Consider the following 25914-nt stretch of genomic DNA (forward strand, 5'->3'; position numbering starts at 1 on the left):
GCCTCTGTAGCAGAAATACAGGGCAGGCGAGTTCACAGCAGGCATGGTGGGATACTGGTGGAGACCAGTCATGGTGATATAATGACCAGCAGCATTTACACTGACAATTTATCACTTGAAGTTTGCTGCAAAAAGCTCTAGGCCTCTCGTCGAGGTGTTTTTATTTTGTCACCAAAACAGGGCAGTTTTGTCGCCAGACGTGGCATTGCAAAGTGTGCACCAGCCACAAGCTGCCGAACGAGGGTGCGTTGTCTGTTTTTCACACACCTGAGCAATATAATTCTGCTGAAAGAATTAGTGCAGACCTGGCCAAAGATTCATACACACACACAGCTTGCAAGGAAAACGTCACCTGCTCCTCTGCTTTGCAGTATCCAAACACACGCAAAGTGTGTCAGGCCCCAGTGGGGCTGGCAGGGAGTCAGCTGTGGGCAGACACTGTGTCTTAGTTGTAAGCAGGCACCATGGCTTAGCTGGCTTAAAGCACCTGCCTTATAAACAGGAGATCCTGGGTTCAACTGCCAGTGGTGCCTTGTTGAGTAACTCTTGGGGTACCTGGTATTAGCTACTGTCAGAGAACAAAACACAGTGTTGGGTGGGCCTTTGGTCCAGCCCAGTGTAGCTGTTTTTATGGTTTAAATTACACTCACAGGCTCTGATGATAGAGTTACTGAAAGTTTGGGAGTTAAGAGCTGATAGGTCAGTGGTCCAGCCTGTCACAGATGACCCCCCTCTCTCTGGGACAGGGGCAGGTCTAGGCTCTCACACCAAATGCTCATTGGGGCTGCCAGAATCTGTGAGCAGCTCATTTAGTTTGCACTGAGGGTTGAGTCCTGCTTTGTGCACCGTGTGTGAGAATGAAAATCCTAAACTGCCCTTTGAAATAACGAAAGCAGCAGGACGTGTTATTGTCCCTGCCCCAAAGCAGACAGACCAATGGAGAAATGCCGTCGAGTCCAGGGTAATACTCCACTGCCGTTCTACCTTGTTTGCTTGCTAAACTCCCTCCCAACCTTGAGGGCTCCCAGAGCCCAGTACTGAGCCTGAGCCAAGATGTCTACTGTTATATCCTTGGGGGCAGCCGGTTTAGGAAGAAATCACTTGAGGCCAGACAGCAGACAGCTAACAAAACTACCATTTTATTTACAGACACACAGCTCACCCAACCGGCCGAAACTGGCTGGGCTATCCCCTAATAATCTAACTCAGTTGCCATAGCAACAAAAACCATGACAACCAAATAGAGAACAGTGCCCAGAGGAGGGACCGTGTGACAGGCTCCAGCCTGGGGCTCTTCCTCCCTCCTGCCAAGCCCTGACTATCAATCCCAGCCCTGAAACTCCTTTCTTCAAGCGCAATATGGGCCAGAGGAAAAGTGTGGCAGGAAGCACAAGGGCCAAACTTGTGGGCAGCAGGTGAAGCCCAACCATCAAGGTAGCAAGTTCCACAGCCCCAACCCTTTGTGGCCTTCCCAGCCAAAGACCTTGTTCTACAAGGTGTAAGTCACCCAGCAGGAAGGGGGAGACTGGCTCTTGCACAGCTGGACACAGGGAAATTGAGCACTGGGAGCTCCAGGGCTTTATCACAAGCCAATACAAGGTCCCACTGAGATTTGAACTCAGATTGCAGGATTCAGAGTCCTGAGTGCTGCCCGTTACACCATGGGACCAGCTCATGCTGCCTTCTCTGCACATCGGTGACCCTCACGGGGCTGGCTTGTGTAAGGGGCTCTTGGCCCTTTACTAAAACTTAGTGTGTGTGTGTGTGTCGGGGGGGGGCGGGGTTGGTTGGCTAGTTCCCAGCACCAATAGAAGGGGGAAGGGCCAATGGGAAATCAGGCCCCTGAGACTGACAGTCCCCAGGGGCAATGGGGAGAGGCCAAAGCTCCAAGTTAGCCGCACTGACAGGCCAGGCAGTGTAATGAGGGAGTCACCAGGCCAGGGGGTCCCATCCTCCATGGGAGCTGGAACTGCCTGGGCCAGACTGGGGCGGAGCTAAGGAGAGAGCAGGAGTCGGAGAAGAGCCAGGGAGCAGAGCTGGGCAGGTGTAGTGCCAGAAACTGCTCCCTGTAGGACTTTGCTACCTGCAGCAGTTACTGAGACCTGAGGTTGTTCTTATTTGCTGACTTGTCCTAATTGGCTCAAACTTGACAGTGGTTTCTCTAGCAAAGGCCAGTCCCTGGCCCCTTGGTCCAGACATCCTCATTCACACCAGGCTGGGGTGACCAGATGTCAAAGATGAAATATCGGGACGCGGGGGGCGGAGCAACAAAAAATAAGCCGGCGGCTCCCCCCCCCCGCCAGGTGGCAGTGGCACAGCCCCGTCTCCACCCAACTCTCGGCTCCGACCCCCGATACACCCCCAGCTCCCCCATCCCCTCGCTCCTGGGCCCAGCCTGGGCTCCGAGCTCTGCAGCCGAGCCGCGCTCCAGGTCCCTCCTGCAGCTCCCGGGCAAGGGGCGAACCAGGCAGCCGGGCCCGGGCCCTCCCGGCAGGAGCGTGTCTGCCCCACATGTGTCTCCGCCCCCCGCCCACCTGGGCCCTGCCCGCTCCGCACTGCCCCCAGCCCCACTGCGCTGCCTTGCAGGCTCCAGGGCTGGAGCAGCCTCCGTGCTGCGCTCCCGGCCATGGCCACGGCCCGTGTGCACACCTGGGAGGGAGGAGGATGCCGCCTGCTTGGGGAAGAGGCAGGGCCAGGGCGGGGATTTGGGGAGGGATCCAATGGGGCAGTGAGGGGGTGGGGCTGGGGGCAGGGCCAGGGCGGGGATTTGGGGAGGGATCCAATGGGGCAGTGAGGGGGTGGGGCTGGGGACAGGGCCAGGGCGGGGATTTGGGGAGGGATCCAATGGGGGAAGGAGGGGGCAGAGTCGGGGGGGTGAGTGTCCCTCCGGGCTCTGCCTGTGTGCCGGAGCAGAGGGCAAAATTGTTTGTTTGTCCAGTGTCCCGACCAAACATCAGTCGGGACATGGGACAAATAAGCAAATATCGGGAAACTCCCGATAAAATCGGGACGTCTGGTCACCCTACATCAGGCTTCAAGTTGAGAATCATTTCCCCTTCCCGCTCTGTGGGAGGGGAGACTTTTAAACGCGCTCTCTGTGTGACTGCACATGGCTAAGCAAAGAGAACAAACCCCCAATCCTCCCTGTGCTTTGGGAGCCAGGTTTGCGGTGGGAATTCTGTAGTTCAGATGACTTCACGCCTGGGCATTGTGATTCTTTACCAGTTTCTCTGGCACTGGGGAAATTGTGTGCTCACAGCTGTGATAGCTGAGTGGTTAAGATGTTGGAGTTGAAATCCAATAGGATTCCCCTGTGCAGGTTCAAATCCTGCTCACAGCGAGGCCTGTATTGTAGCCAGTCTCTCACCGGGGCAACACCTCTGTACAACCCCCTGAGACACTCTCAATTCTCTCCCCACACCAAGGAAATCCTGTTCTGCTCCTTTCATAGAGATGCCTGGGACACCCCCTCACACTGTGTCCCTGAGGGGTCAGGCAAACTCTCAGCACCTGAACCGTCTGCCACTCACCTACTGCCCCATAGATCAGCCATAGCCCTGGTTCTGCTCCTCTCTCTAGAGTGCAAAAGGAGCCAAGTCAGCGACTCCATGGGAGCTACGGGGCTGCAGAACCAACAGAGGAAAAATAGGTGCTCAGCTCCACTCACACTCACACACTACGGGCCTTGGATCTAAAAGGGGAGTGTGACATCTGGTGGTCAGAGCGGTGGAGGGGGGGCTGGTGGTCAGAATTCCTGGGTTCTATCCCCAGCCCTGGGAGGGGAGTAGGCTCCAGTGGTTAGAGTGTGTGTCAGGGGGGAGAGCCAGGACTCCTGGGTTCTCATTCTGGCTCTGACTCTCTCTTGTGCAATCCCTCGGCAGTTACCCAACTCGTCAGTGGGTGGGAGTGAGGGGTTGGGGCTGGGTTGCGACATGGCCCAGAGTCTCATACTGCCCCTTTGTTACCCAACCCGGGGCAGGGTGGGGGATGGCCTGGGAGACGGGCTAAGAAAGGTGCTTCTGGTGGGTTTGTGTGTGGGTCACGCTGCCCCCTGCTGGATAGACCCCTCTAGGTCAGAACCAGTCTCAGCCTGGGTCAGACCCTGGGAGCCCAAACCCCTCTGTCACCACGGCTATGTCTATTGGTCTCCTGGAAAGGTCCATTCTGATTGGTAGCTGTCCAGTGGCAGTGAGTTCCACAGGCCTCGGCACAGGCTGTGTGGGGCAGGAGGTCCTTGTGTTGGGAGGAGTGGGAGTGAACTGTGTGCGGTTGTGCCTCTGAGCACGATTCTGAATAGTCTGGTGTGTGTGGGTGGGTGATTGTGAGTGTGGCTGGGGGTGTGATTGTTTCTCTCTTTGGGGGTGGAGCTAGCATGCCCCTCTGGGTGTGTAGTGTGTGAGTGTTCTTGGGATTGCGTGAGTCACTTTGTGCATCAATGTGTGTGTGTGTGTCAATTGCTGCAGGATACAAAATCCCGCAAAGCCACCACACACACACACACAGAGTGAGGCTCAGCCCCACCAGCAGGGGGCAGCAGGGACACACACGTCTCTCCTGGGCCAGCTTGGACAATTTCCCATCATGACCCGGCACAGTGCTGGTGCCCCCACACGGGGGTGGGCAGCGACCGGGCCGGGGGGGGCAGATGTGCTGGATTCAGAAGGAAGCACTTTGGGAAAATCAGTCACAGCCCTTAGCAGAGCTGAGACACAGACCCAGTGACCCCTGCACCACTCTGAGAGGGGAGTGGGGTCTAGTGGTCAGAGCAGGGAGGGGTTCCATAGGGGAGACTGTTTTTTTCTGTGCTTCCCTCCCTAGAGATCCCAGCCCAGCCCCCCTAGTGGAGAGTGAGTGGGAGCCGGGGAAGTTGCTCTCCCACTTCAGAAACATGATTTCCCCCCCCAACCCAACCGTGGGCTGTTCCATTATGGACCCCTCCCTCCTGAATGCAGACAGTAGAAGCCCCGCCCACCAGAATCAATTGGGGGGGGGAGGTGTCTAGTTGCCCCCGCAACAAGCCCACTCATGGTTGCAGAGAAATCCCACCCAGCCCCCTGCTAGGACAGGATCTCCTGCTCCCACCTGATTTCTTTTCACCATGAGCTGCTCCCCGCCAGGCACCACACCCCAGTCACACGCCCTTGGTCAATACGTAGCTCCGTGGCAATCACTGCCCCGAAGTGACTCCGGTGCAGGCACCCACAGCACGAACTCCCCACACCGGATTCTGGCCACACGCAGAGAATTCTCTCCGCCGGGCTCCTTCGGTTCCTCTCGCTGCTCTGCGTCCTGCCGCCAGACACTGCTCATCTGCATAGCCCCGCCCATAGGCACGTGACGCCTTCTGTCGTTTCGGTCTCAAGCGAAGGAGTTGCCTGCGGGGAGTGAGCACGTCACCGCACGTCACAGCCCCAGCGCCCGTCACAGCCGCTGGGCGGGGATTGTCTGTGAGCCCCGCGCTGGGGGCGGGGCTTCAGGGAGAGACCCAGCCCCATAGACAGCCTGGGGCAGGGAGATATTGGGGGAAGGGATGAGGGGATGGGGAGAGGGAGAGACCCAGCCCCATAGACCCACAGGGGCAGGGAGATATTGGGGTCAGGAGGAGAGGGGGTTGGCAGAGACCCAGCCTGGGTTTCAGGGGAAATGGGGTGGGGTGGAGGGAGCTGGGGGAGAGAAGAGACATGTGGGGTGGAGGTTTGTGAAATGTTGGTCCAGGGAATCTGAGTCTCTCCCAGGACATCGTGTGCAGGGGGGGAGCACAGGGGCAGGGAGAGAGCCCCAGCCCCACAGAGCCCCAGGGGGATATTGGGGGCAGAGGAGGGGATGGAGGGAGGAGAGACCCAGCCCCATAAACCCCCAGATGCAGGAAATGAGGGGAGAAGGGGGGAGGGAAGGATCCAGCCCTATAGACCTGTAGGGGCAGGGAGATATTGGGGGCAGGAGGGGAGAAGGGGGATTGGCAGAGACCCAGCCCGGGGTGCAGGGGAAATGGGCTGGTTTGGAGGGAACTGGGGAGGAGAAGAGACACAGGGCAGGACACATTGGGACAGGGAAACTGACTCGCTTCGAATACATGCAGGGCAGGGCAGGGCAGGGCAGAGGCAGATCATGCTGGTTCCAGGGTAATTTCAGGGGGTTCTGATTCCCCACTCAGCCGGGGGGCTCCCCTCTGGGCTGAGGAGCCCTGGGGTGGGCGGGTGCAGGGGCTGGGTGTGTGTGTCAGGCTGGGGGAGCTGCCTGGGCAGAGGGGCTGGAACCAGGGGCGGCTCCAGGCACCAAGCGCCTGGTTGGGGCGGCAAGCTGCAGGGGGGGGGGGGCTCTGCTGGTCACCGCGAGGGCAGCAGGCAACCCCAACCCCTCCCCCACTCTACCCCCCTCGCCCCACTCCCCTCCCAGAGCTGGGGGAGAACCCAGGAGTCCTGGCTCCCCTCCCAGAGCTGGGGGGAGAACCCAGGAGTCCTGGCTCCCCTCCCAGAGCTGGGGGGAGAACCCAGGAGTCCTGGCTCACAGCCCCGCCCCCTCCCCCATTCTACCCCCTATGTCCCACTCCCCTCCCAGAGCTGGGGGGAGAACCCTAACCCAAGCCCTGCCCCTCCCCCCTATTTCCACATGGCTCCATCCAACAGCCCCCCCCCCCCAGTGGGGAGAGACGAGGCCAAGGGAGAAGCAGGCGGGGGGGGGCGCGGCGCTGCGGGGGGGGGACAGGGCCAAGACCCCGGGACACGCGCCTTCGTGTCAGGAGCCGGAGGGGGGCGGGGCGGGATGAGGAGTTGGGGGGGGGGAGGTGTCAGGTTGACCCAGGGACCCGCCCTTACCTGGGCTGGAGAGGACGGAGGCGCCCCGGGGCAGGCTGGGAGTTGTAGTTCCTGGCTTGTCTCAGAGCGGAAGTGACGAGCAGGTTGCTCAGACAACGCGCCCCCTCCCGGTGCACACTGGGAAGCGTAGTTCTCTCTCTCTCGCTCTCACACGCGACCTCTATTGGAGGAGGGGCCGTAACTCGTCACTTCGCCGCGCCCCTCCCCGCTCCCTGATTGGCGGAGAGAGCGCGGGACAGAGACGCGGCGCGTGGAGGGAGGCCCCGGTTCCCTCGGGCACCCCCCTCTCCCGGGCGCGCGCTGCGGCCATTGGGATTCGAATCCCACTCGCGGCCAGGAGCAGCGCGGCTCAGTCCCCGCGGGCGGCACCAGTGGGACCCGCCCCGGCGCTGCTGGGGGGTCCCGGAGCGGGGGACGCGGCTCGGGGGCAGCCGGCGGGGCGGGGCCGGTCCGAGGGGCGCTGGGGCGGGACGGTGAGTGGCGGCGGCTCCGCACGGGGGGGCCGGGGGCTCAGACCCCCAGTTCCAGGCACCAGGCCCAGCCCCTGCCGCGCCCCTGCCCCGGGAGCAGCCCTGGGCCCGTGGGAGCCGGGCTGGGGGGGGCACAGGGCAGAGGCAGCGCGGAGTGAAAGGGCTTCACCCCCCCCCCCGCTGGGCCTGGGGGGCAGCAGCGGGGGGGGGGGTCTGAGCTGCCCAGGGAGCAGCCCCACACGCGGCAGCCTGGGGCCGCGGGGCCGGGCGATGTCCCATCCCGGGTGCGCAGGGACCCAGGGGCGGCCCCAGCCTGTGAGTTGTCGGCAGTTCAGGGGCTGCAGCCTCGTCACCCACCCGGTCACTGTCTGAACTTCAGAGCAGCCCGGGATCTACCTCCCCCCTTCCCCGCGGCCCCGCCCCGCTCACCCCATCCCCCCTCCTCTGTCGCTCCCCCCCCCCCACTCACTTTCCCCAGGCGGGGGGGGGCAGGCTCTGGGCTGGATTAACATGGGGGCGAATCAAATCAGGCCATGTCCCTGTGGGGAGGGGGTTTCACTTGTTGATAAAGGGCGGGGGGAGCCCTCAGTGTCTGTTTGATTGTGTCTCTCTCTCCTCAGGATATTGGGGTTGAGTTTCCTGGGTCAGGCGCTGCTGATTCAGAAAAGGATTAGGCATTTATATGGACAATATCATCTTAACTTCGCTTGTATACAAAATGTAGAAGGGATATAAATCCTCATGCTTCAGGATATAAGCCTACCACTAACTGATGGGGGTCAGGAAGAAACGTCTCCTATCGGCAGGTTAATCCATAATTGTTTTTCTATGGGGTTTCTCAGACTTTCCTCTGACACAGCTGGGCCTGTGACTTGCCCTGAAAAATAGATCATTGGTGGGCCTTTATATTAGGAGGCTGATCATTTTTTGTTTTACAGTAGTGTTTAGCTGTCCCAATCAAAATTCAGGGTCCCATTACAAAAACATAGTAAGAGATTGTCCTGTGCCTCAATTACAAGCTAAAGAAATAGACAAGATAGGTAAACAGTAGCATAAAGAAGTATTAACCTCCATTTATAGATGGGGAACTGAGGCAGAGATGAAGGACCAGATTTTCAAAGGTATTTAGGTGCTTAAGATGCAAACAGATGCTTAAAGGTGCTTTTGAAAATCCCACCAGCAGGTTAGGTGCATAACACCCACCGATTTCAATAGGAGTTAGGTGCCAAACCTAACTTAAGCACTACTGGTCTATTTCCTGTTCCAATTTTCACCAAAACCAATATGGTTCTGCTCACTGATGCCTAGAATATTCCTGGAATTTTAGAATTGATTGGATGTGGTGTTCACAAGTTCATGTTACAAACAGAGAAATGCCATCAGGTAGAGTGAAGAACTCACATTACTCAGTAAACAAGTTTTCAAATGTTTTCCTCTCACAGATCATTTCTTCAGATAAAGAATATTTCTTCTCCCAACCTGCCCTGCCTCACACCTACAGTACCCCGCAGCAACAAGAGAGCTCAGTGACGTGAAAAGGTAATTTTAGGACAGGATTAAGGGCATGCGTGCAAACCAAGTGGTTTAAAAGTGATGGGTGCAGTCAGTCATTACATGGTGATGTACACAGTCTGTGACATCACACTCCATTGCCAAGGACACAATTGTGACATCTCGTGCAGAGAAGTGTAAACAAGAAGTGGGCAGCATTATCTTCTGCAAATATAAACAACTTGTTTGTCGGAGTGATTGGCTGAATAAGATATTATATTATGCCCATAACATCGCAGGCCATAGATGGTCAAAACACCTGGCATTATGGTCACCATTGTGGTGATGGCACTTTCACATCACTGGTACCTGATGGCCATAGATGGTCAAACCTTGTGGGATTTTTCCTTATATGGACACTCAGAGCCACAAGTAACAGGTGACCCATCTCAGGCGAGTAATAAAGAGATTGTGTGACATGCCAGCCAGCCTCTGCCTACAAAGGCTGGAGCTGCCAGTTTGGCTCACAAGCTCCAGAGATCCCAACAAGAACAGGCTGGCTGCCTCTTGTAGGCAAGACTTGAAAGCCAGACGCCTAGCGTGATGGAAGCAAATAGAAGGCGCAGAAGCTGTGACAGGTTGGATCACAGGGACCTCTGAAAGGGAGGGATGGAACTAGGGTGACCAGATAACAAGTGTGAAAAATTGGGACAGTGGTGGGGGTAATAGGAGCCTATATAAGAAAAAGCCCCAAATATCAGGACTGTCCCTATAAAATGGGGACATCTGGTCACCCTAGATGGAACATTTTTACAGTTCTTGGAAATAGCAACACATTAGTTACAAAAATTACCATTAGCAATAACAACAAATTCATTGCTGATGTCCACCTACAATCATTTTTGTCATCATGCCACACCTTTGGTTCAATACCATTGGGGTTTGGGCCATTTAGGGTTAACCTGTGGCTTCCCTTTACAAACTTAAGTTCTCTCTTTCCTCCTTGTTCTGAAGGATCAAACCCTGATTTTTCTTGCTTAACAGAATTCACTGGCTGATGGGGTGGACTCTCTTTGCTAACTGCTATTAGCAAGTCTTTCCTCTCCCTGCCAGCCAAATAATTTGCATCAACACAGAAGCACAGGCTGCTCACTTAAAGAATCAGAATGGAAACATTCCTGTTCCAACACCATTGTCTTCCCAACCAGCTGGCCAAACACAGCCACTTGGTTATATAAGCTGAACTTTCTTATCAGCTCTTACTCCATCTGAGACCTTTTCAAAGCTATCCACACTGGATCTTTCAAAAGGAAAGTCACTGGATTTTTACATATCTTCCTAACCAGTCTTTAAAGGGTTAAGTCAGTCTGTGAGTTAATTAACTCTTTCTGGCCCTGTGGCCTTCCAATGAGATATTATATTATACCCATAACATTACAGGCCATATATGGTCAAAATAGCCATGGCCAGGCTGGGACCGGGTCAGGCTTGGGGCGCTCACCTGGCGCCAGGCCGGAGCCGGCGAAACCAGGCCGGAGGGAGCCGCTCAGCCAGGAATGGGCTGAAGGAAGCCGCTGGGCTGGGCCTTGCCGTGCCTTCCTGGAGCCCTCCTCACGCTCCTTTCCCCTGGTACAGCCTTTGTTCCAGCTCAGGTGGTAGCTAGTGGATTTCTCATGATAGCCGCCCCATTTGTTCTCTTCCACCCAGATACAGATAGAAAAGTGATACATTTATACAAATAGGATGACCACACTCAGTAGATTATAAACTTTGTAATGATACCTTACAAGAGACCTTTTGCATGAAGCATAGTCCAGTCACTTTATATTCACACTCATTAGCATATTTTTATAAAATCATATAGAATGGAACATGACAACAGTGAAGACGACGACAGCGGAGACACCTCCAAAGAAATGCCCTAGAGCCCTTGGGCCGTCACGCTTCAGGAATGTGCGTGAGGTACTAGGAGACCTGGAGATGGGGGGTGTCCTGCTGGCCATAGGTCAGTGTTGTGAACCCCCAGTTACTAGGCTGAGTTTATCCATCCCCTGGCAATAAAACATTGTCTTGTTTTCACAGCTACTTTTGATCTCCTGGCTTCTACCCCCAACCCTGCTGGCAGGGCATTGTGCAGCACCCTTTCCAGCCCACCTGGGTGCAGGAGATTGAGGAAGAGAGCATCTGCCATCCAGCTCCATCCCATCTAGCGCAAGTGAGTGGAGGTCTCCAGAGCCATCGCCAGTGTGGTGGGAATGGCCCAGCAATAGGGCTCCCAGCCCTTCCCTTGCAGGAGATTGTTCCCAACGTCGAGAGTCTTTGGGGAGGGCAGAACCTGCCAAGTGCTGAACACCCACAACCGCAAGCAGTGAAATCAGTGGGAACTGAGGGCAACTCCTCCCTCCTAGGACTGGCACCTTGTGAACGAACTTTCATTGAGGACTGTCCGGGTTCTGCTCTTTCTCTGGCCTGGGAGGGAGCGGGGCCTACTGGGGTGGAGGGAGCTGCTTGTCCAAACTAACGGAGAGCCCCATTGCTCTGGGAACATTGGGAGCAGCCTGTGCTGTGAGCTGCTGCCAGTGCGTGTGGACGGCAGCCCCCTGCCCTGGGGTGGGGTGTGTGGTGAGGAGGAATTGCCTCAGCAGAGGGGACGTAGGCAGGGGAGCAGCCAGACCCGTTAATGAGAGGCTGCCTTGAGCCCAGACTCATGGCTGCTCCCCACTCAGTTCCAGGATGGAGTGGCTGAAGCGGATGCTGAGGAGGAAGCCTGGGCAGGTGGCTCTGGAGCCAGTAGGGAGCAGCGTCTGTCTTGCCCAGGAGGAGAGTGGCCCCTCTGTCCCCGCGGGCGGGGAAGAGACCAGTGGGCAGGCAAAGCGGAGGAGCTCCCTGAGCTTCTGGAGGAAGAGAAAACCACCAGCTCCCTTAGCAGGCCCTGAGGCACCTTCTGGTCCCAAATGGAGGTGGCCCCGGGTGATGCTATGTAGGGACCCAGGAGAGGGCGGGAGCCAGGCAAGGTGGCTCTGCGGCTTCCTTTCCAGGAAGCAGAGGAGGCAGGAGCCCAGCCCCAGGGCCCAGCAGGAGCCATCCACCAGCCTGGCCACCGAGGAGCCTCCAGCCAGCCCAGAGCAGGAGCTGGGCGGCTCCGGCATGGGGACCAGCAGGTTCGCCTACTCCCGAGGGGCCAGCAGCTCTTCTGTGGGGTCTGACAGCCCTGAGGCTGAAGGCTCCCTCTGTGCAGGTGAGGGGAGACCCTGGGGACAGGGGGAAGGACGGGGGCAGTGGGGGACTAGGAACACCCTGTGCCCATTGGGTCACCAAGGCGCCAGGACTGAGCCATGGGAGCCCCACTAACACCTGTGGGGGTGACACTGCCACACCCTGCGGCAGGGGATGCTGGGCAGAGTCGGGGGAGCTCCAGCCTTCCCTGATGATGTTGAGGAGGGGGGCTGATGGCCACGGGGCCCTGAGGCTGATGGGTCTGAGGGTGTCTCTGGGAGGGGCAGGGTGGGGCCCTCTATGCCATGGGGCTCCTTGTTGAGGATGGGGGACATTGAGCCATTTCTCTACACTGCATCCCCCCAGTGGCAGCAGGGATTGTCCTTTCTCCTGCTCTCCCTGGTGCAGAGACCCCCAGTGCCCAGCAGCAGTGGGCTGAGGAGGAGGAAGAGGAGTGGGTTGAGGAGGAGGAAGAAGAGAAGGAGGAGGAGGATGTGTCCCCTGAACAAGACACCATCAGGGTCATCCAGCAGCACCTCCAGGGCAGAGCTGAGGTACAAAAATCTTCCAGCTGCGCTGCCCCCGAGTCTGTCCTGCCCCTTGTTCCATCCCCACCCACGCAGGGGGGTCTTGTCCCAGAGAATCCATCACCCCCAATGGGGGAAACTTCTCCCCTGTTACCTGGCACCCCAAAGTGGGGGCATTTGTCTCACGCAGGCCAAGGTGTCCGCTCCCCGCAGACACTGTCCCAGTTACAACCCCAGTCTGTTCAGGGCGACACTGGTTTCGGGAAGCGGGGCGGCTTTCCCTGTCCAACTCCATGGGGTTCTTGAGCCGTGAAGCTGGTGTAGGTGGGTTGGGGAGGTCCCCACCTAACCGTCTCAGTCTCTCTCTCTCTCTCCCCCACCCACCCCTAGTTGGTGGAGGACAGGGCCCAACAGCTCGGCTTCCTCCATGTTGTCCCACGTCTGTGCTGCTTGGCACAGCAGCAGGAGCTGGACTCTCTGGAGCCCCAGGTCTCCAAAGCAGCCCTCGTGGAGAGCATTGCGGTGAATGGGACCCCGTGTCTGGCCCCTGGGGCGAGGGACCCAGAAATGGGAGGAAAAGTTGGTGGGGCCAGAGGGGGAAGCAGAGGACAGTGGTTCCTGGGGCTGAGGGCTGGGGAGCAGGGAAGGGAGAGCGTCTGACACCGATGGGGAGCTGGCAGTGGGGGAGTTGTCAGGCCGTGTCTGCATCAGTCTACGAGCATTGGTATTTTCTTGAAATTTGTCAGACCAACCTAACTAACACCTAACCCCCATTTGAACCTCTTTTCACACTCTTGCTCATTCTCAAGGTCTGCTTTGCCTCCAGACAGATCCGTTGTCTTTCAGAACAACCTTGCTCTTTCCGTCTGTTTCACTCACTGAGGTGTCGGAGTAAACACTCCCCTTCACTCTATTCTCAGACAAACACTAGTATTAACTGTTTGCTACTGATTTGTGGAGTGGAAGATGCCATTTCTGGGGGATTGTTCCCAAGCTGCAGTACTTTGTGTTCAAACATCTCCCAGCTTCCTTGGTGAAAAATAACACCAGGTTTCTTTGCAATATACATGAAAAAAGGAGTTTTTCACCCCAGATAGGACTTGAACCCACAATCTCTGGCTTAGGAAGCCAATGCCTTATCCATTATGCCACTAGGGCCCTGAAGAACAGTAGTAAGAGGGATGGAAATTCCCTCTCAGGATTGCACATTCCTCACATTCATTCAGAAGCCAAACACCCCATTTAATCGCCTTACAGAAACGTCTGCATCCCCTGGCAGCGAGGCACCTGGGCAGGTCGCTGACAGAGCTGAGCACCACCTTTCTGCCAGCCATCTTTAGAGAAGAACCCCACCCTAGAGTCACCCCTCCCTCCTTCAGCACCTCCACGGCTGTGGCTCTGAGTGGCAGTAGGATGATTAGGGGGTGAATCCTGGGCTGGAAGGGGGGTAAGGTCGGCCTGTAAGGAGTAACCAGGAGGGGCAGACCCAGGGGGAGGCTGTGGGCTGCTGGTCGGTTGTTGGGATCCGAGCTCTAGATCAAAGCTGCACAGTGACCTGACACCCAGGGTTATAAGGCCGACATAGTGACCCCCTTACTGGCCTCGGTGAACCCCAAACCCTTGTTACTAAGGGCATTGAGGAGTCTCTGTCCCTTAATAACTTCTGGGAGCTCCCCAGCAGACTGTGGGCGTCAGCCGCCTCCTGCCTCACAGGTTAGACTCTTGGCGCTGTGCCAGCCGCCCCCTCGCTTGCAGGCCCAGTGTAAGAAGCAGGAGGCCTGGTGCTGGCAGAAGAGGGTTTTGATTAATCAACCTCTGTGTTATGGGCACAGGAGGGGGAGTTTATGCTCCCCCAGGGATGCCACTGAAGGCTCCTCGTGGGCTCCTCAAGGTCTGCTGGGAGCTGTGATGTCCCCCTTTTGCCGCCTCGAAGGCTCCCTCTTGGACACAGTGGGGTCACCCGCTGGCTGGAAGAGTGTGGGGGCCACGCCGCAAAAGCCTGCCTCTGAGCAGCCATGTCAGGGACTCGGGCTTAATCCAAGTGCAAAATTTTCAGTTGTGTATGTTTTGCTCCTTGGAGCTATACGGATTTTCGCTCCTGCCCAAGCGGCAATGGAGAAGCGGATGACACAGGCCGGCCTGAAGACGCCTCCCTCCCACTTCCCTGTACGCTGTGCAAAGCTCTTGGCCTGCCTCATGCCTCGTCAGGAAAGCGCGGCCATGCGGCCCAAGCCTGAGTCACGTCCGCAGCCTGGCCCGCCCCGCCCCCGCTGACCGCGCAGAGCCACGCGAGTCAATGGCAGGTCGAGTCGGGAGCCTCGGCTCTTTCCCCTGACAGCCACACACACAGCGCTGCCTAGCACCCCCAGAGCCTCCCTCGTGTTCTCCCGCAGCAGCTGCCTGCCGGGTGGGTGGGAAAAGGGGACCAGGAAGCACTGCAGCCTCATTCCGGGACAGGAGGCCCTCGCCACACCCAGGCCTGCCTCTTGTCTTCAGCCCAGGCAGCCAGAGGTGCCGGGGAGCTCCCTGGCAGGCTGCCGCTTTGCCTCAGCCACCTCTTGCCTCATGGCCTAGGCTCTTGGGGCTCTGCTGGTCACCGGCTCGCTTGAAGGCCCAGAGGGAAAAGAAACAAGCGCACGCGTAGCAGAGAATGGTTTCGATCCATCAACCACCAGGTTATGGGCCCAGCACGCTCCCGCTGCACCACTCTGCTGCTTCTTTACACCCTCCCCCTCCCACCTAGCCGCCACTATCCGGATTAGTGCCTTACACGCTCTCGCACTGGCAGAGAGATGTGCAGGGTGTCACTGAACTGAAGGAGGGAGATCACTTTTGACAGGTTACGCTGCCTCTTAAAGGTGTTTGTCTGGCTGGGAGCCCTGGTTCCCAGGTGTCTCCTGAGGGAAGAAAGTTTCTGTGCAAAATATTAAAACTTTTAACAGAGAGGAGGGAAAGGCCATGGCCACATGATGGGGCCAGTATGCACCTCAACATGGTTCTTCTATGTGGGATGACTCTGAACACTGACTGATCTCCACTCCCTTGGATTTGAAGAGATGTTTAGTTGTGCATTTGGGAACCTATAAGGCTGAAGCAATTTTATGGATGGTGACACTAAGATTGAAGGGTTTTTTAATGTTGCAGAAATTGTTAAAAACACTGAGCTTAAACTGGAATTGCCTGTTGTTAAAGGCTGGTTTCCCCACGTCAGTTCCATAAGCTCTGCTAGAAACACCCTGGGTTCTCTCCTGCCTCGGTGGGAACTAGAGGGAATCGTCCCCTTCTGCCCTTGGCTCCAGGCTGGTTTTTCTGGGGAGGGGACGTGGAATTGATTTGTTTGCTGTTGAGAAGGAACCAGGCCAGTTCTCAGAGAACGAGAACTCCCAGCATCTTCCCAGCCCAGCCCAGACTGCTGCCCTGTCCCAGCCTCTGTTCCCCTGGGGGCCCTGCGTGTTTGACTCTAGAGCAGGCCGGGAGCAGCAGCTGAGGCAGAGGACAGGCTGGGCTGGGCTGATAAGAAGGAGTTTAGCAAGCAAAAAAGGTAAAATGGCAGTGGAGTATTACCTTGGACTCGACGGCATTTCTCCATTGGTCTGTCTGCTTTGGGGCAGGGACAATAACATGTCCTGCTGCATTCGTTATTTCAAAGGGCAGTTTAGGATTTTCATTCTCACGGTGCACAAAGCAGGACTCAGCCTTTGGCGAAAACTAAACAAGCTGCTCACAGATTCTGTCAGCCCCAATGAGCCATTTGGTGTGAGAGCTCAGACCTGCCCCGTCCCAGAGGAAGGGGTGGGGGTCATCTGTGTGGGAACTGGACCACTGACCTACCCGCTCGTAACTCCCAAATGTTCAGTAACTCTATTATCAGTGCCTGTGATTGTTATTTAAACCATAAGAAAAACCACACTGGGCTAGACCAAAGGCCCATCTAGCTCTGAATCTTGTCTTCTGACAGTAGCCAATAGCAGGTGCCCCAACAACCAGTCAACAAGGCCCCACTGGGAATTGAACCCAGGATCTCCTGTTTACAAAACAAATGCTTTAGCCAGCTAAGCCATGGTACCTGTGGGTGGCTAAAACATACTGTCTGCCCACACCTGACTCCCTGCCATCGCCACTGGGGCCTGACAAGCTTTGCTTGTGTTTGGATACTGCAAAGCAGAGGAGCAGGTGACGTTTCCCTTACAAGTTGTGTGTGAGTGAATCTTTGGCCAGGTCTGCACTACAAAGTTGTTTCAGCAGAATTATATTGCTCAGGTGTGTGAAAAACACAAAACGCTACCTCGGTCGGCAGCTTGTGGCTGGTGCACACACTGCAATGCCACGTCTGGCGACAAAACTGCCCTGTTTTGGTGACAAAATAAAATGACTTAGATGAGAAGCCTAGAGCTTTTTGCAGCAAACTTAAAGTGAGAGAGTGTCAGTGTGGACACTGCTGTTCATTATATCACCGTAACTGGCCTCCTCCAGTATCCCACAATGCCCGCTGTGAACTCGCCTGCCCTGCATTCCTGCTACAGAGCCATGGGCCCCTCCCCTTTCATTGCTCTGGGAAGTTCTGACAGCTGAGCCTGCTGCTCTGCTCCGGCAGCCAAGAGCAAATCATTGCCGTGGATGCTGCTCTCTCCCGCCCTGCAAACACAGAGCCGGCAGCGGGAGCTTCCTTACAGTGTAGGGGGGCCACTGGCATCCGAACTGTGACACGCCCAGGACACCCCTTCCATCAAGGAGGCTCTTACCTTCTAAACAGGGACGTCTGTTTTCTAGTAAAATCACTGAAAGAGAAGGAGAAAACTCAAAAGAGGCTCCTCCTGGTGCTTATGTCCGTGAACCGGAATACTCTCTCAGTCCTCAAAGAGAGACCCGGAGAAGGAGACTTGCTGAGGCAAAGCCACAGGGGTCTCTGAGGTTTCCCTGGCCCCTCACCCCTCTCCTGCCTGGCTGATGTCAGCATCTCTCTGTGAGGTCACCACCTCCCCACCAATAGTCTGAGGTCCTGCAAAAGGCCTTTGTGATGTCACTGCCACACCCCTCCCTTGCTGTGCTAATGTCCTGCCCCTGGCCAGGCACTGTGGAGGTTTGAGCTACTCCCTGTGGATCACCGCACTCAAGGAGCATTCGTTCTAGGAAGCAAGCCGGCTAGACAGGAAAACATCAGATGCTGCTCCCAATGCTACACTCAGTTTTTCAGAAATTAGTAAAATTTATGGCCAGAAGGGACCATTAGAGCATCTAATCTGACCCCCTGCATATCACAGGCCTCCTGTATGACACAAGATCTACTTTTGGAGCAAACACATTCCAGAAAGGCATCTAGTCTTCATTAAATGACAACAGGAGATGGAGAATCCACCACTTTCCTTGGTAGCTTGTTCCTGTGGTGAATCATCTTCATTGTTGAATATTTGTGCCTTAGTTGTAATATGAATTTGTCTCTTTTCACCGTCCAGCCATTGAGGCTTGTTAGGCCTTTCTCTGCTTTAATACCCAATCTTTTCTCTCCATTAAGGCCCTTCAACATTTCAGTGAAGTCACTTTTCATTCATGAAGGACCCCCCGCCCCCGAATTGCCACCGAAGACCCAGAGCTGAAGAATCTCCGGGGGCCCAGGCCCCACGAGAGTTTTCCAGAGCCCCCAGAGTTAGTGAAGAACCCCGCTCCAGGAGCCCCAAAACACTCTTGTGGGGGCCCCTGTGGGGCCCAGGGCAAATTGCCCCACTTACCCCCCGGGCAGCCCTGATGGGACCTGGAGCTACTGATATTTCAGGACTCCTGTGAGACTTTCAGCTGGTTGGTTTGCACTCTGCTTTCATTGCTTCCCTCTCAGGGCTCTCTCTCCTCCTGCGTCTCTGCTGCTCTCCTCCCCTAGACATTGAACCCAGCCGTTGCTGCTGCTAACACCAACTGGCAGAAGAGCCTATAAGTCCCCTGCCTGAGGGGAGGCCAATGCATGTGGGGGGCCATAAGCAATATGATATTTTCTATCTTATTCTCTATCCCTTTCTTAATGATTCCCAAGATTCTCTTTGCTTTTTTGACCGTTGTTGCACACTGAGTGGATGTTCTCAGAGAACTATCCCCAGTGACTCCAAGATCCCTCTTGAGTGGCAACAACTATTTTTGGCCTCGTCATTTTATATGTAGAGTTGGGATTATGTTTTCCAATGTGCATCACTTTGCATTTATCAACAAATCTGCCATTTTGTTGCCCTTTCACCCAGTTTTGTGAGCTCTTTTTGTAACTCTTCGCAGGCTGCTTTGGACTTAACTTTCCTGAGTAGTTTTGGATCATCTGCAAATTTAGCCATCTCGCTGTTTACCCCTTTTTCCAGATCATTTATGAATATGTTGAATAGCACTTGTCCCAGACCCCCTGGGGGACACCACTATTGACCTCTCTCCATTTTGAAAACTGACCATTTATTCCTACCTTGTAACCAGTTATTTACCCATGAGAGGACCTTCCCTCTCATCCCATGAGAGTGTAACAGAGCAGAATAGGGCTTCCTTGGGAGGGGGAGTGAACGGAGAATATATCAGGGGGTTGTGCACATTTACTGTCCTGGTGAAAAAGTCTGTCTGATACTCAGTCTTTGCTGCTCCTGCCGGCTGCGACTGCTGAGGACATTTTCCTTCTCTACTCCAGGGTCTCTCTTCTGCCAGATTCTCAGCAAGTCAGGCCCCCTGCAGACTATGGCAGAGCAGTTTGGTAATAGGCTGCAGGACTCACCGCATAAGAATGTAGCTGCTGTAGCACCTAGACTGTCCATGGGCCAAATCCTGCAGCCCTGGCAAGCCCTGGATAACCTCCCACTGATGGCAATGGGAATTGAGCCTTTGTAACTAGCTGCTGGTACCTGAGGTCTCAGTTACGGATTAAACTGGGGGCAAACACAGCTTCAGCCAAAGAAGTGAAGGATGTAAGTGACAGAGCAAAGCCGGCCATCCGGGGAGCTGCTGCAGTCCCATCACCACAGCTGGAAGGGAGAAGAGGAAAAACTCCCTAAAGTGCTGGGAGCAGCCCCGAGAAAAGGAAGTTTGTCAGTGAGATCAGTAGCAATAACTGTGAAATGACGGAGTGCTTGCTCCTCTGTGCCGACATGGCTGAATTGTGTTACTGTACTGTGAGATAAAGCTTTAAAATATCCTGCTCTAATTTCAGGATGGGTCTGTAACCATAATCAGTCTCTGTGGGAAGTGGCCTCTAGATAGTGATCTTTGGGAAGAGCTGGCTGAAGAGCCTTCCTACTCACCAGGAGATCCTGGCTTGGCCTGACAGTTCTTCCTTGCTGAACCTGGCTTTTCTGTCAGGCTCCTTTCTTTTATTTCTTCTCATGAAAAGAAAAGACCTCACTGCACAATCCTTGGAAGTGCTTGTTCAAGACACAGAGAACCTTCCTTGCAGCTAAGTCTTGGAAAGTGTTAAATGGTAAGTCTGGAGCTGATGGAAAGGTTACCATGACTCAGAGTTGAGCTGAAGCTGCTGTGAGTGAAACACAGAGCACTAATCAGTATCTGATCATGGCAGCTTGTGGAAGAAGTGCATGTTAGAAGCCCTCTGTCAACTCAGCTGTGGCTTTCCATGCACAGAGAGCCAGACAGCAAAAAGTCTGCAAGTCTTGAAGGAAATGGGGAATGTCTGTACTTTGGCATTTGAAGGTGTAGTCTTGGACCATCAAGTGTAGTGGTTGCAAAGGCTCTCTTGGGGAAGGCACCATGGCTTAGCTGGCTAAAGCACCTGTCTAGTAAACAGGAGATCCTGGGTTCAACTCCCAGTGGTGCCTTGCTCTATAGCTTTCATCTCCTTTGCTCACATTTTCCTGTGTCTTTCTAGGAAACAGAAGAGACCTCCCTTGACAATCCAAGTAATTGCTTGTGAAGGAAAAGGCTTCTTTCCAGCAGAGCGTTGGAGAGAATCAAATCCTCAGTCTGGAGTTGATCAAAAGGCTATTGGCATTGGCAAGGTGGTTGCTCTGGCTGCAATTTGCTGTGACAGGAGAGCCTGTGTCGTGCGCCCATGCAATTCGCTGGGGATATCTATGCACAGAGCCCCTTCTAGAGGGTTCTCTGCAGGGCTTGCAGGAAATGGAGAATTACTGTCCTTTCACCTTTCATGTTAGTGTTGATGAAAAATGGAGCAGTTCGGGGAGAAGTCCCAGGGTGTGGCACCATGGCAGAGCTTGCCAAGAGAGCTGCTGGATAAAGAGCAGATTCAGGATCCAGCATCCAGTGCTGCCTTGCTGAACGTGCCTCCTCTTGTCCCCTTTTGGTCAATCTTTTTTGTTAATGGAGAAGCTCGACTCTGGCTAGCCATACAAATGCTTGCAAAAGAAACGGGTCTTTTTGCTGACAACTGTCAAAAGGAGGCTTTGGATAAACATGGAAACAAGGTCAAGGTCACTGAAACTCATCTTGCATGTGCAGCTGTTGAAGCTACAAGGCAGAGCACTAAGCACAGTATTACCACGGCTGGTCACAGCAGGATCTCTGTGTGGTGGGATCCGCGGGGTACAATCCCAAACTGTGGAACTGCTCTGTCCTCTTATCTCTCCAACCTGGGCTGTGTCTTACAATGCTGCACTAGTGACAAGCAGCAAAACCCCCTCCATGTGCTGTGATCACTCAGCCAACAACATGCAGCAATGCACCCAACTAAGTGGCATGAATGCTATATAAGCCACTCCTCAATTATACATAGAGAGACACCAGCATATCTCCTCAGCCTTGCACCTCAGAAATGTACAATCTTACACTGCTCAAAACCTCTTGAAAAGTGCAAGCTCATTAATTAATTCACCACTTCCTCAAAAAGAAAGTGAACATGCACCAGCCTTTTTAATCTGAGCAGCTTTTCCAAGCACTTTGGACAATTTCACAAGTAAGTATAAAACATTAAAATAAGTTTATTAGCTAAAGAAAGATAGATTGTAAGTGATTATAAGTGTTAGGCAGAGAGGTCAAAGTTGGTTACATAAATGAAAATGGAATCTCAGTGTGACATTCTAGACCTTTGGGGGAGCAGGCTGTAACCCCCATATTCCTCATTTTCAGATAATCGTGATCTTACATATAGAGCATGACTTGTAAGGTATCAGGAGGAAGGATATGATCTGCTGAAAGGCATTTCTCTACCCATCTATGTATACCATTCATGCATATGACGTTATGAGAATTGTGCAGTGTGGTTGTCACTATGTTGTAAGTTGGGGGAATCAGCCATCACCTGCATGAGGCCACAGGAGGGGAATTGCTCAGCCTTGCTTGGAGAGACGCAGTGATGCTCACCTGTCTCTGAAGAGGGCCACAAAGCCAATGGGGAAGAAAGGACATGATAAAAGGAGAGACATTCGCTAAGCTTTATCTCTCTCTTCCACCTCCACCTACAGACACCACCACACCAAGCGACTGAAGAGCTGATCAAAGGGGAGACCCCGGCTGAAAAGCAACCAGCCAGCCTGTGGTGAGACGCATCTAAGTTTATAAGGGCACTGAAAGGGTTAAGATCAGCTTAGAATGTGTTTTGCTTTTATTTCACAAAAACAGCGAGGAGTCTGGTGGCATTTTAAGGACTAAGAGATTTATTTGGGCATAAGCATTCGTGGGTCAAAAACCCACTTCTTCAGATGCATGGAGTGAAAATTGCAGATACAGGCATAAATATATATTGGAACATGACATGAAGAGAGTTATCTTACAAGGGAAGAACCACTGTTGAAGGCCAATTCAGTCAGGGTGGATGTGGTCCACTGCCAATAATTGATGGAGAGGTGTCAATACCAAGAGAGGGAAAATTGCTTTTGTAGTGAGCCAGCCACACCCAGTCCGTATTCAAGCTCAAATTAATGGTGTTAAGTTTGCAAATAAATTGTAACTCTGCAATTTCTCTTTGAAGTCTGTTTTTGAAGTTTTTTGAATGGCTACTTTTAAATGTTAATGAATGTGAATGTGTGAATGTGTTAGTGAATCTGTAAATGGATTATTGCTTGTGCAAGTCCCATATGGTCTACTGGTCAGGATTCCTGGTTTTTACGCAGGTGGCCTGGGTTCAATTCCCAGTGTGGGAACAGTCCAGATCTCTTGCTCAGAGGGGAGGCAGGAAATGAAAAGAATAAGAAGGGATCCTGCCAGCAGGGGAGTTGGACAGTGTTTGGAGGGGATCCCAGAAGTGGGATGGGGGGCAGACGTCTGAAGGGAGATCAGGGAAGGATCCCAGCTGTAAGGGAAGTTGACACTCTGGAGAGACAGGCCTGGCATGGGGAGTGGGAAGAGGGAATGTGTCCCTCTAAACTCACCAAGGGCAGACTCGGCAGGACTGGAAGAATTACGTGTTTGTTGATGAATGTCAATTTCTGTGTAAACACACGACCCAATGGCAAAATATTTCCATCGATAATCAAAATTGACAGATGGGCAAAGTAAGAAACATGCTGCTTGAGAACGTGTCCTGTTCTAATCCTATAGGGGTCCCTTCTGCCTTCGGCACCACCCTGTGGGCGTTTCATTTCCCTCCCCATTTTCACACAGAGACACAATTTCCTTTTTATGGATCCACAAACAGCAAAACCTCCCTGTGTCTCTGGTCTGAGCCAGGGCATTCGTTCCATTGAAACCTTCTCTCCTGCAATGGCAATGGTCAAACAGAGGGGATGCGTCCACCTTCCTCCCCCGGCAGTGAGATATTTTTTCTCCTCTTCATGCTGCTGTTGTTATTCCATGAGTCATCAAGGATGGAATAAAAAGTTGAGTTTACTCCAGGGTGAGGAAACAAAGGAGCCACCAACTCCCTGAAAAATCTCAGTGCCCCAGAGAAAACCTGCCCTTGCTGTTGTATCGGGAAACAGAGACGAGACAAAGCTGCAGTGAGGCGTCTCAGGATAGTCCCGGACCGCTGCTTTTATTCTCTTTCTTACAGACTGGTTACTCAGTATTACATGATTGACATCACACAGGTTACTTATTACTATATGATTGATACACCTGTTTACTTCATTCTGATTGGTTAAGGCTGGTTCCCCTCACCGGGCCATTATCTTGAGTGACTAATGCTAGCATAACAGAATGTGCATACTGTACTTGTACTATTGAATGGTTCAATGCAGAGACAGCGTGGCTTGCCAGCACTTGTACCTACATCTCACCCTTTTTTGTTTTGTTAACATGACTAATACTTACGGGGGGGCTCCGGGCTAGTCCATGGACAGCCCTTAATGAAGAGAGAAACAAATGAGGGGACACATTGAATGCCACAGCAAAACAGCACGAGTAACAGTACAGTGAGTCCCCCAAAGGTGACAAGTTGATGCAACCACCCAGTGTTAGGAAGCCATGAGGAGAGCCAATCCCACCATCCCGAGAAGGGGTCTGGATTGTATCTGATTTGATCTGTTAAATTTTTAATTATCTTGAGTTGATTTTTCAACTGAATGATGATGATCAGAAATATTAAAGCAACACATATCATTAACCTTTTCACATCCATAATGAGTGCAGCATAAGTAATTAGCATTTAAGCTGGCTATTAGCGCAAGAAAATAACTTTCTGTAGTCTTATCCGCCTTAGTTTGCTCTAAGTACATGTTCAGCCTGGCCGTGGATAAAGCTTTGACACTGCCCCCAAGTTATGGCAGTGTTAGGTGTGGCCACGCTTTCGGGCCTTGTCAATCTTGTCCACCATAATCCGTCAGGGTTAGACTGAAGTCCGGAATGGGATTCTTTAAGCCCCTGATGCCAGGCCATCTCTCCACGGCTTCACAAAGCGAGCGGGAACCCACACAGGGCCAGTTTTCAGTTGACACTGCTGCGTAGCCCTGGCCCCAGGTGATGAGTGGCACAGGCGGGCTTCCACTCTGGTCCTGGCAACTTGCGATATATCACCTTCGGCGCCGGAAGGGGCTCGGTCTGTCTATAATGGCGCTGGGCTCTAGATAAAAACTGATTATTAAACAAAGTTAAATTCAAATGATTCAGAGTAAACAAGACACGAGCCAGCCATTCTTCCTTATCTGGCAAGGATATGGGGCACTCCTCCTTTTTGTTTTTGTTTAGTAAGGGCCTCCTTTAGGGTGCGGTTAGCCCGCTCAACAATGGCCTGACCCCGGGAATTATAAGGAATGCCGAATTTGTGGAGAATGCCCCACCGGACACAAAATGCGGCCATGGCGGAGGAAACAGTAAGCAGGGCCATTGTCGGTTTTTAACTCAGCGGGGCTGCCCATTACCGCAAAGCTGCGAATCAAGTGATTACAAACATGTTTGGTAGCCTCCCCTTTTTGGGCAGTTACCCAAGTGTAACCAGAAAATGTGTCGATGACAACGTGCAGGTATTTTCCAAGGGGAGAAGGGGGGAAAAAGGGTGACATCCCATCTGCCAAATGTTGATTGGCTCCGAGACCACGGGGATTTACCCCTATGGGAGGACCCTGTGGGTTAAGGGTACATTGAGGGCATTGTTGAACAATACCTCGAGCATCAGAGAGAGGGATCTGAAATTGTTTTAGCCAATGCCTTGGCATTTTGATGATGTAGGGCATGACTTTCTATAGGAGTACCAGAGAATGCCCAGCGTTGGCGCATCCGCCTGGGCATTGCCTTCTGTCAACATGCCAGGGAAAGGTTGGTGGCTTCGAATATGAGCAATAAAAAACTGATCGGTACGGGAATGAATGAGATGTTGCAATGCTAAAAACAAAGCTAGCAAATTTTTATCTAGCGCTGGTGATACATAGCTACCACTAATATTTGAAACAACATTGGCTACATATAAATTGTCAGTGATAATATTAAACGGTTGCATAGAATCAAACGATTAAAGGCATACAGAAATTATCTGCGCAGCTCAGCTCAAGCACGCTGGCGAACGGATGAGCTTTGGGGTAGGCGGTAAAACAGAGAAATCACCAGTGGGTTAGTAGAATGGGATGCACGCCAAGTAGAGACCACAACCCACGGTTTGTGACTCCCTGTTTCCCGTAAAATACTAGTAAGCACATCTGGCAGCGGGGTTGGGGAGAGGGTAAACATAGCAAAAGTTAAGGGGTCATCGCTGCAGTACCATGCTGAAACGGGGTCCTTCAAAAAGTAGTGACACGGCAAGAAGAGCTCCAGTAAAGGCTGAGCATGCACACTGAACCTCGGGTTTCGTGTCACAAAGAGTTCTGCTCATATCAAGTGCACAGGGGATCGGAAGTATCTATTTCAACGCGATCGAATGCACTAAAAGGACCCACGCTACAGCTGGCGTCCCTATGTGATAAAAGTGGACTACTATTCAAAACAGAGGATAGTAAAGGCAAAGTACTTTCGATCACAGGGGGATAGGGAGAGGAATAGAGAAAAAACAAATCCTTAAGATCGATTACTACTGCTAACGTGATAATCATGTGGTATAAATTC

The 25914-nt window shown here is 53.4% G+C and overlaps 1 long non-coding RNA gene and 4 other non-coding genes across 6 annotated transcripts; 4 read left to right on the forward strand and 1 right to left on the reverse strand.

The window, feature by feature from the left end:
- The first annotated feature begins 458 nt into the window (after positions 1-458).
- On the forward strand, positions 459-533 carry TRNAI-UAU. The gene has a single exon. It is a non-coding gene; the product is annotated as a tRNA-Ile (tRNA).
- Positions 534-1597: 1064 nt separating this feature from the next.
- Positions 1598-1669, reverse strand: TRNAQ-CUG. The gene has a single exon. It is a non-coding gene; the product is annotated as a tRNA-Gln (tRNA).
- A 1589-nt stretch (positions 1670-3258) lies between these two features.
- On the forward strand, positions 3259-3340 carry TRNAS-UGA. Its single transcript has one exon. It is a non-coding gene; the product is annotated as a tRNA-Ser (tRNA).
- Positions 3341-7956: 4616 nt separating this feature from the next.
- Positions 7957-11320, forward strand: LOC123357491. Of its 2 annotated transcripts, none has more exons than XR_006575565.1 (4): positions 7957-8091; positions 8728-8824; positions 10641-10781; positions 10859-11320. It is a non-coding gene; the product is annotated as an uncharacterized LOC123357491 (long non-coding RNA). The 2 variants fall into 2 exon arrangements; XR_006575564.1 differs by having other exon boundaries at positions 10641-10738.
- An 8912-nt stretch (positions 11321-20232) lies between these two features.
- On the forward strand, positions 20233-20306 carry TRNAT-AGU. The gene has a single exon. It is a non-coding gene; the product is annotated as a tRNA-Thr (tRNA).
- The last annotated feature ends 5608 nt before the right edge of the window (positions 20307-25914 follow it).

This window comes from Mauremys mutica, unplaced genomic scaffold (assembly GCF_020497125.1).
Source record: "Mauremys mutica isolate MM-2020 ecotype Southern unplaced genomic scaffold, ASM2049712v1 000690F_np12_subseq_169133:214119_obj, whole genome shotgun sequence".
In the NCBI taxonomy this organism is placed as follows: Eukaryota; Metazoa; Chordata; order Testudines; family Geoemydidae; genus Mauremys; species Mauremys mutica.